This window comes from Hordeum vulgare, chromosome 2H (genome assembly GCF_904849725.1).
Source record: "Hordeum vulgare subsp. vulgare chromosome 2H, MorexV3_pseudomolecules_assembly, whole genome shotgun sequence".
Taxonomy (NCBI): Eukaryota; Viridiplantae; Streptophyta; class Magnoliopsida; order Poales; family Poaceae; genus Hordeum; species Hordeum vulgare.
Genome location: NC_058519.1, coordinates 263,000,265 through 263,010,690, shown reverse-complemented (window position 1 = coordinate 263,010,690; position 10,426 = coordinate 263,000,265).

The following is a 10,426-nucleotide window of genomic DNA, read 5'->3' as shown; positions in this document are numbered from 1 at the left end:
CAATGCAACGGAACCGACACGAGAAGCCCATCAAGTGGTCAAACACATCCATTATCTTTGACATTGGAGATTATGCTTACCACACTACTATTGTCGGGTATGTGCCATTGTTGGTTTCACCAACAATTCGCAACCTCCAAGTGACAAAGATGGTGGTAGATAGTGGGGTTGGCTTTAACTTGATTTCCCAAGATGTGATCAACATGCTACAGATCCCTGACACATATCTGGTACCAAGGGAGACATTCGAAGGGGTTAGCCCAGGTAGGTGACAACCAAAAGGAAAAACTACTCTACGGGTTATGTTTGGCAGCGAGCTGAACTTTGGGACAGAGAAGATTATCTTCGATGTCGCCAAGATGTTGCTCCCTTATAACGGAATCTTAGGCCGTACGACACAGGTAAAGTTCATGGCGTCTTCACACAATGCTTAAAACACTTTGAAGATGCGGGGGCCGATGAGCGTCATCACCATCCGCACCAAAAGCATAGTCCTTTATTCTGACAAGCTCTACCGGGAGGAAGTTGCTGCGTTTGTAGACACGACTCTCACTCCTGTCGGCAAAGATCCCGAGGGAGAAAAACAAAAATTCCGACAAGACTGCTCACAAGGGCTCTGGGAAGCACAACACATATTGTAGCAAGACCGCCCAGGACTTGCCGGAGAGCTTTGCCGCCAGGAGCAAGAAAATAAAAGTGGCGACCCCAAGACAAGGCAAGTGGTTGCACGGGAAGATAGCGAGGGTGACACTTTCACCATAAGTTCCACCCTCGATAACAAATAGAAAGCATGCTCATGACCTTCCCGCGGGACAATGTCCATGTGTTTGCCTGGGAACCATCTCACATCCCCCGTGTTCCCACGGAGGTGATTGAGCACCACCTTGTCATCTATCCTTACGCACGACCTATCAAGTAGAAGGTTTGAAAGCAAGCTCTAGAGGAGTAAGAGTTCATTGCCAAAAAAAAGAAGCTAGAAGCAGCTGGCTTGATTAGATGTGTGATCCACCCCAATTGGTTAGCAAATCCAGTGGTAGTGCGGAAGACAAACAAAAAGTGGAAGCTTTGTGTTGATTTTACTGATATAAATAAAACTTGTCTAGAAGACCCATTCTCCTTGCCACACATTGATCACACAATGGACTCCACTGCCTTTTGGTACTTACTATCCTTCCTTGATGCTTACTCTGGTTAACATTGGATCTTCATGGCCAAGGAATATGAAGAGAAAGCCACACTTATTACGCCATGTGGCACATACTGCTTGAAGCATATGCCTTTTGGATTACAAACTGTTGGTTCAACATTTGCAAGAGATGTACAAATTGGTTTTGAACCCCATCTACACATAAATGTGGAAGCTTAGATGGATGATATACTAGCAAAGACCAAGGATAGAGCTCGACAAATAACACTTAACTACTTAATTGCTTGCCGGCTTGCTTAACTGGTTGTTTGACATTGATGATATAGTAGTAAAGACCATCAACAAACAAGGTTGCTTAATATAAAGGACTACTTGCCGGCCTGCGAATTGCAGTTGACCTTGGCATGAGGAAGTTAGTCGTAGCAGGAGATTCACAGCTTGTTGTGCATCAAGTGAACAAGAACTATCAAAGCCCTCTAATGGATGCAGATGTTGATGAAGTGACGAAGTTGGAAATGCATTTTCATGGTCTACAAAGAGGGCTCATCCCTTGTGTAGAAAATAGTATTGTTGATGATTTATCAAAGCAGGATGCTCAAAAGAAACCCGTGGAACCACACAATTTTGTACTCCTCATGACTCGGCTATCCGTCACATCATTAGTCTGGAAATCCAAGAAAAGAAAGATCAAGTTTAGCGACAACTTCCTGACATAACTATGGTCCGCTGCCAAGAAAGTTGTCTAAAGCAATGCATCGCTTATCGATAAGCAGCAGGCTTCGGCAGGAGTTTAAACTGTTGAAGCTCGCGCTACCATGGCGAAAGAGAAGACTTTAGTCCTTGTTTTCAAGCCACAGGCTCCAGCATGTGTAATATCCTCACACATGAGAACTTCCCGATGAACGAGAAGAAGCTGAAAGAATAACCCGACATTCAAGCATTTGCCATATTGTGAACGATGCTCTATACAAGAGAAGGCTGAATGGGCTGCAATTAAAGTGCACTGTAACATCCCGGAAACGGCGCTCCAAAAGATTCCCCTTTTTATTTAATTATCTCCATGCAATTTATTTGGTTGTCGCACTCATCATCTCATCAAGCGCATTATCCGCATTGCATCAGCACTCCGTTGCCATCTGTTTTCAAAACTAGCATCCCTTATTACTTCTCGGTTCTTTCTATTATCGTCAACAACCGTTTTGAGACAAATCAAACACGCACGCGCCCGCGTCATCGTTAAAAACATTATTTTAAAATTGTGTATAAAACTTTTGGCACCGTCATCGGTTGAAATATCAGACATTTTAGCGTTTCTAAAAACTCTGTCATGGGCTGCCATCTTCCCTCTCTTCTATATCCTAGCCGAGTTACACAAGCCACCTAGCCTAAGCCTCCAATCGGAGCCATTGTATCGCGATCCGACGGTCCAAAAAAGGATGAAGCCCCCCTAAACCTAGCCCCCTACTATATATGGAAGCCTATCCCTTGCCGAAATTCGAACCCTAACCCCCCTCCTCGAAATCTGCCCTGCTGCCATCTCTCCCAAACCCTCAGGCATCGTGCCTCTTAGCCGCCGCGGCCCACGAATCCCATTCGGGGCCTGCTCGGGCCCTAACCAGAGCCGCTGCTCCGAGAGGATCCTGAGGCTCCTGCCTTCGCCTCCGCGCATGGAGTTGAACTCCCTCACGCCTTCGCCCCTTGCTGACCCCGCCGGAGCCGCCCATTTGCTGGTCACTGACGAGAGTTCGGAGTGCCTCCACCCCTGTCTCTCCTCCCTCTCTCTTCGCTCTCGCTCTCCCCTCATTCATCTCCTTGTCTCTCTCTTCCCCGTGGGACCGGAGCCGACATGCATGCATAGCTCGCCGTCGTGCTTAGAACCTCCCCAAACTATCGGGGATGGATGGATCCGGGAGGCTGCATTGCAGATCTGGCATCCCTTGCCGTCCTCTCCATACCAGAGCCCTACCGCGAAGATCATGCCACCGTCCACGAACAGCATGCGTCCGTTCTTCTGCACGCGGGAGGAAGACAAGCACCCCGCCCGCGCCTCCTTGGCCACGCACCTCGCCTCGGCCACCTCCCCACAACCTCGCCTGGGCCACCTTGCCACCTGCTCGCTTGAGCCGTGGCCCCAGCCGACCCAACTTCCTTCTCCCCGCAAGCCAGTCCATGGCCATATAGTGAGGAATCTCGCTAAGACTCACCGTGGGTGTAGTTTTACTATGTTGACCTCACCACTATTGGCCTTTTTAGTCATTTTGAGCCCAACAACTTTTTTTACATTCTAAGAATTTATCAAATAATCGGTGAATTGCAGTTTACATAAAAGACAATCATGTTCATTCATCTTCATGTTCATGAATTTAGTAATTTGAGAACCGTTCATCGGATGAAAATGATTTCTACATGTAAAACGTGTAGAATTTTGTAGATTAATAATTTTGACCCCTCACGTCTGTTTAAAATATTTAAACTTTGTGTTTGCATTGATTTGTGTGATTTCCGTCTTAATTGGTTTCATTCATAACTGAATAACCGTGGATCTGATTTAAATAAATCTTATATGCAAAATGTTCTCCTCTTCGTGCTCTACATGATTATGGCATTTACATGCATCACAGGATGCATATACTTGCTCAAAACTCTATTGCAAGTGCTATGTTAATAAGTCTATAATTGTTATTCTATTCAAACTTGCGTGGATGAATGCATCTTATCCATAAGCCTTTTGCATATGGTTCTTCATGAGAATTGCTCTATTTGATGTCTACTATGATGTCATGCCTCTAGTTGTCCTGTAAATTATCATTAATGTGTTCCTTTGTTGCCCTAAAGGTGCTGTTATGTTAAAAATGCCAATATATTTTCATGAAGTTCCTTTTTGTGACACTCGTATTAATCATTCTATACCTCTTTTGAATGTGTGTAATGGAGTGATTTGTTGTATGTCGTGCCTAGTTGTTGTTAGTCAGTTTTCCATGCCATGAATGTCATGTTTAGGTTGAGTTTATATCGTGCGAACAAGCCATGAAAATGTTGTTGTTTGCGGGGTCAAAATAATTCCCAGTCTGCGAATCTGATTATTTCATAATACCATGTTGTGTTGATGCTAGCTATTATTGTGTGCATAACTAGACCTTGCTAGAATGGAATGAAATGAAGTGCATCATGTCTACGACCTTCCTGTAAATTTTCATGCCATTATATGCCCTATCGTATGTGTTTTTTTCTCCCAATATGCCTCTAGGATTAAATTGCTATGTAAAATCTGTTATTTTCACAAAGTTTGAAATTGTGTTGGAAGTAGCCAGCTTGTGTTTTCATGCCTCATATCTGGTTTGAGCATTTTACATTCTGGTAGCCTGCTGTTTTGGTGTGTGTAAAATGCCATGTTGTTGTTTTGGGTAGATTATCACTTTAACTTTTATTGGTTATATTTGTTGAACCGTTGCTCCGTTTTGAACATGCCATATATGAACCTTTCTCAGAATATCATGTAGTGTAATAATATCCTGTTTCATCCTTACTTTAACATGTTTGTGTTTGTGGTTTACATGCATTTTGCATTCATGACTTGGTCATCTTGTGTTGGTCATATGTTTTAGATCGTAGCTCCATTTTAGATGATCTATATATCTAAATCGACTAGAATGACATGTAGAATCACATGGTACACTTTATTTTCCAGTTTAATAAATAGAAAATATTTTTAATCTATATCTTGACGAATGTCAGAATGAACATATGGGGTTGTTTCGGAAATACTATAAGTTGTTTCCGACCTCATTTAAAATGCCTAGATAGATAGTTTATTTATTCTTCACCTCTTGCCATGTTTAACAAAATTTAAACTTGTTGTGGACCTAAAGGGGAGTGAACTAAGTAATTCACATGTGGAATTTTGTCAATATGCAACTTGTTGCATATTGTACTTCACGTAATGTGTAGGATATGATTGTTGTTCTTTGTCATGCCTTGCATAATAGTGGACATGCATCATATTTGTTTGAACATCATGTGATGAATATGTTGTGGTGATTGTCATGTGTTGATTGTTTGTTTCTGGATTGTTTCTTCTGAAAGAGTTTCAAAACTTCTTTGGAGTGTGAGGATTCAGTCGATTATGTTGGTTCATCTACTTCATGAATTCGTTCTTCTTCCAAGAGGGATCTCATCCAAGATGACAATTTCCCTAGATACGTCTACTATCATTGCTTTGCTAGTTGTCTTTCTTCTATCATTATGTATCCTTACTTATGACCTGAATGTCAAGCCTCCCAGCATTGCCATGAAACGCCTCTAACCCCCTCCACATGCCAGCAAACCTTTGCTTGGCTATGTTACCGTTTGCTCTTCCCTTCTTATAGCGTTGCTAGTTGTAGGTGCAAGTTGCTTTTCATGTGTCAACATGGGTTCCTTGATATATCTCAATATTATTGCTATTTAATTTAATGAACCTATGTACTTAATAAAAGGTGGAAGGCTTAGCCTTTTGGCTCGGTGTTTTGTTCCACTTTGCTTCCCTAGTTACATGTGTATCAGTGTTATGTTCCATATTGAGTGCTCCTAACATGTTCGGGGTTGTTCTGCTCCCAACTTTGGTACTGCATTGTCCTAATAACTAATGAACCTGCATAGGGAGTAACTAACTCATGCCTAATTAATCAACCCTCAGGCCAGTACTCCTCAAGAGCGTTGGTCAAAATTGAGCGATGTCCGGCGCCCACTGGTCACCGGGGGTCTCAGCCAACCCGATGTCTAGCTCATCCGGTCGTGCGCTTAGAACGAGATATGCGACTCCTATCGGGTCTGTCGGCATGCCGGGTTGCTTTGCTGGATTTGTTTTACCTTTGAAGAAATACGTTGTGCATCGGGATTCCGAGGATACATTGGGCTATCTCGAGGTTGAGGTCTTCCTCCAGGATTCCGAGCAGACTGCGGGTTCTCCATTGTTGAGGTTTTCCATGTGTCTTGTGTCTAGTTTGTGATGGAAGAGTTGGAGCACCGCTGCAGGGTTAAATATATCTAAGAGTTGTGCCCGCGTTTATGTGGAATCTTGCAAATTTCTTTAACACCTGGTCACAACCAATTTGAAGTAAACTTAATCAAAATATGCGAACTATGTGCATAACTTTGAATGTCTCTACTCGTGAGTTCTAGATCCAACAGAGAACACGATGCGGTTATGTTTGACTCGTATGTAGGTGTTGAGGATCACTTCATGATCATATTAGCTCATGCCCATTTATTCGTAGATCACCCCCTCTTATTCTTGTACTTGTAAGTTAGCCACTAAAATATATGCTTAGTGGTTCCTGCAGCCTCACCACTAAACCATACCTTAACCATTAAGCTTTTCTAGTCTTGTTACCATCGGAAATGAGATTGCAGGTACAGCTAAAGGGATACTATGACATGAACGCGCTGATTGTTCTACTTGTAGTTTCTTCTTTTTCTTCTTGTACATCAAACATAGGACGGGTTCCACGACGGCAACCTGGGATAGCAAGGATGGTCGTCGTTTTATCATCTGATTTCGTCCGTAGTCGGAGCCTGCTCTTCTATATGGTGATTGAATGTATGTTGTATTGAGATGTTCATGCCGTCGCTTGTGGTGAGTGTAAGACAATTCTATATACTCATCTCTTCTTTACGATATACATTCTTGCGAAACGACGAGATGCGCTTCTATTCCTGTCGGGGCCCCATGCCAAAATAAGGATGTGATCATATTTTGGGTATTACAAGTTGGTATCAGAGCAGTACCGACCTAGGAGCCCCCTTGATTGATCGAACTTGGTCGAGTTGAGTCTACGGAAAATGATCATGAGTCTATTTATATACCAGATAGTAGGATTCTTTTTACTCCTCTTGTATACTCTCGTGAGTAATCCTGACGTAATAATTTTAGTTCCACCCCTCTTCCCATTCAATTTTTTAGTATCATGAGAGTATTTTGGAATCTCAATGATGTCGATGTGACGAAGTTCTATACTTGATGCTGCTGTTCCCGAGGAGTAGAGCTCTAGGGGATTGTTGGCACAACTTTATCGTTCAGTTTCCTTAGTATCTTAGGATGGAGGATGTATGACATTGCATCAACACTCTTTGCGGCGAGGGGAGTTTGGCCTCACCAAGTACTGGGAGAGCGTCCAGATGTACTGCCATAATTGGTATCATTGTGATTACGTGGGTCTAAGGTAGATGAATTTCGAGATTGTCACACCCTGTGTTTGACTCTCTTGACCAAATTAACTTATCTCAAAATTAGGACCAATTAAATTTTTTATGACTGGTGATGCTTGATGTGATTGCTATTTTCTTGCTTGTTTGCTTGTGTTTGAATCCCAATATTCCTGCTACTCTCTAGACTCACCTCCTTAACCCAAAACTCGTGCCTAATGATCATGCCACGTGTGTAGGACCAAAAAGTATTTACCAAACATTATTTTGACCAAAAAGCATTTCCTTGATTTAAGTTTTCAAAAATCCCGTGAGTTGGGATTTGTACTACAAGTCGCAAATTCAGGAAGTTATTTTGCACAAAATATTTTATTTGAATGCCATTATCTAAATGGCTTCTCAAAACCACAATATTATTAACTTATAAGCTATTCCACTATTATATTTAAATACCTTTCTATGAGGCCAGGAATGGTGCCCTATGATGGAAAGTTATTTTTATTGCTTTCAAAAATTTTGTGAAAATTTAGAGAAATTCAGTGGACATATATATATTCCATATACAGGAGTTTCAACCCATGGTCATGTTCAAAATATTGGGCAAAACCCTTCCTACCTATTTCAAGCTTTTGGAATATTTCTATAAGAAATATTCTCAATAAATTCCTGTAAAATTTGAGCATGTCAGATATGATATATGTGGTGATCTTGCCAAGTTTCATCTCAATCCAAGTTGATTTGGTTCACTTAATTATTCTAAAACACTATCTATCCAGATCCAAATTTGAGCAACTCTACATTGCCAAGTATATCCAATTGTACTCAAATTTGGTGGACATGTTCGGATACTCCAATAATGCATGCACACCAAGTGGTGCATCAAGCAGAATAGAAGAACTTGTACTAAATCCCTCAAAACCTTCTTTGTTGATTTGTAACTTTGGGAAACTCTACATTATAAAGTTTCTCGAGTTGATCCCAAACTTTTTGGGCATGCTTTAATGCTGAAATAATACCCCGACACAAAGTTGTGGATTTGTGGGAATTGATTTATATGTTTTCATAAGCAGAAAGGCATTTCTGCCATTTTCATTGGTTTTTCAAGTCTACATTGGAAACTTTTTCCACCAAATCCCAAATTTGGTATCCAAGCTTATTTTCACCTATTATGTGATCCTATTAAGCTTCATATCAATTGGAATCCATCTGATAGGCCTACCATCCATCAAACACCTTGTGTGCATTTACCAAAGTTGCTAATTTGGCCCCTTCGACTAACCTCCTTGAACTTAAATTTTCACCACAACCTTCCCTAGTTACCTTTTTCCTCCAGTAACCTTGCCATGGCCACTAACAATTATTGGGGGGGGGTGTGACTCCATGTATCTACCCCTCATTTTTACCTTGACAACATTGTTTTACCCATCTTCTTGTACTCCTGCTTAAGCTAAATCCCCACCTGTTTCCAGATATCCCCTAGCATGATAATGCATCATTTCAAACCAAGATATGGCATGCTCATGTAGGAAAAATGAGCAGCACATGTGAAACTTAATTTCTGGCAGAATTGTAGCCTTTAACTACAACTACTAGCTAAACTCATCCCCCTCAGCTGAAAGTTGGCAGTCTTTCCATGAATAAGGCTGCTAGACAAGGTTTTGTTTCACAAGCCCTCTAGTAAGTGCACTCATTGCTAGTCTTGGGTGTCAGACATCCTTGACTGGTCGTGTGGCTATTGTAGGCATGAGTGGCCATGGTGTCCACAGTCAAACCCCCAGTCAAAACACAGCCTAACCATCTGCATATACTTCCAAACTCCACCATCAGCCCCCTTCATGCATGTCTTGGGTGCCAGACATCCTTGACTGGTCGTGTGGCTATTGTAGGCATGAGTGGCCATGGTGTCCACACCACTAGCATGCAGAAATGATGCTCTACACCTTGGTCTCTTGCTGCAACTCGCGTAGAGCGAGGACAGCGTGTCCCAGAGCGCCGGGAGCCTCCCTTGACCGTCAACGTCGCTCCCCGACATTAGGGTGCAACCAAGGGCGCCAGCCACGCGCGTGGCTGGCATGTCCAGAATGTCCGAGCCCATCCGAGGTCCTCCTCGTCTCCCCCTATTCTTTTGCCTCTCCCTGAGTGCTCTGAACCTCCAGATCAAACCCCATCCTCACTAGCAGTCTCCTAATCCTCCCAATTCCTCATCTCGTGCTCTCCTCCTTCTCATATGGCCGGTAATGCCCGTCTCGGCCTTGCCTGAACTCCAGCTTTCTCGATCCCCTCCCCTTCGTTCAGCAACACTGGGGCATTCCCCTCATCACCCCGAGCCCCCACGTGCCCTTCCTCTATCCTTACAGCGTCCGGAGCACCTTCCCTCACGACCGCCATCACTAGCCACACCGCGGCTAAGGCATCGCGCCTCCAGATGCACCCTGGCGGGCGCAGACCACCCACGCGGGTGCGCCCCGTCGTCGTGCACGCACCGATGGCTGGAGCACCGTAAGGGACGGCCTGTGCCGCCAGGGGCGAGCACCGACGCTCCCTGCTCAGCCTCCTTGCCCTGTGACTATTCCAAGCTAGAGGAAGGAGAAGACCTGCAGGCGGGGCCCTCTTGTCAGCGACCCGAAGCCCCCCCCCCCCCCCCCACGCCCGTTTAAGTGGAGGTGGGTTTTGCCACGACCGCCTCCCTTGCTGCGGTAGCGCCTTCTGCGAGGGCGTTTTCGACGTGGCCCTCCACCGGCATGCGAGGGCAGCTGGGTCAGCCGGGGTGCTTATCTTGAGCCCCGTGCGCACTATAAGCCCCCTGGTAAAACCTCTTTTCATTTTTCAGAAACTTCAAAAACCACATATGTAATTCATTTTTACTCCAAAATTGATGATCCAAATTCCTACAGGTTCCTAAAATCAAGATCTACTGAATGAGGTGCCTTGCACAGTTTTCCAAATAACTTTTATATAGTATTAGTATTCAAATGCAGATTTGAATATTTCTAGCCCACCTTGAAAAAATCCTAGAAAACTCAAATCAGCTCCAAATGGAGTGATTCCAATTTCGAGAGTCTTCTAATATCATGCACTATTTTTGAAGCATTATTC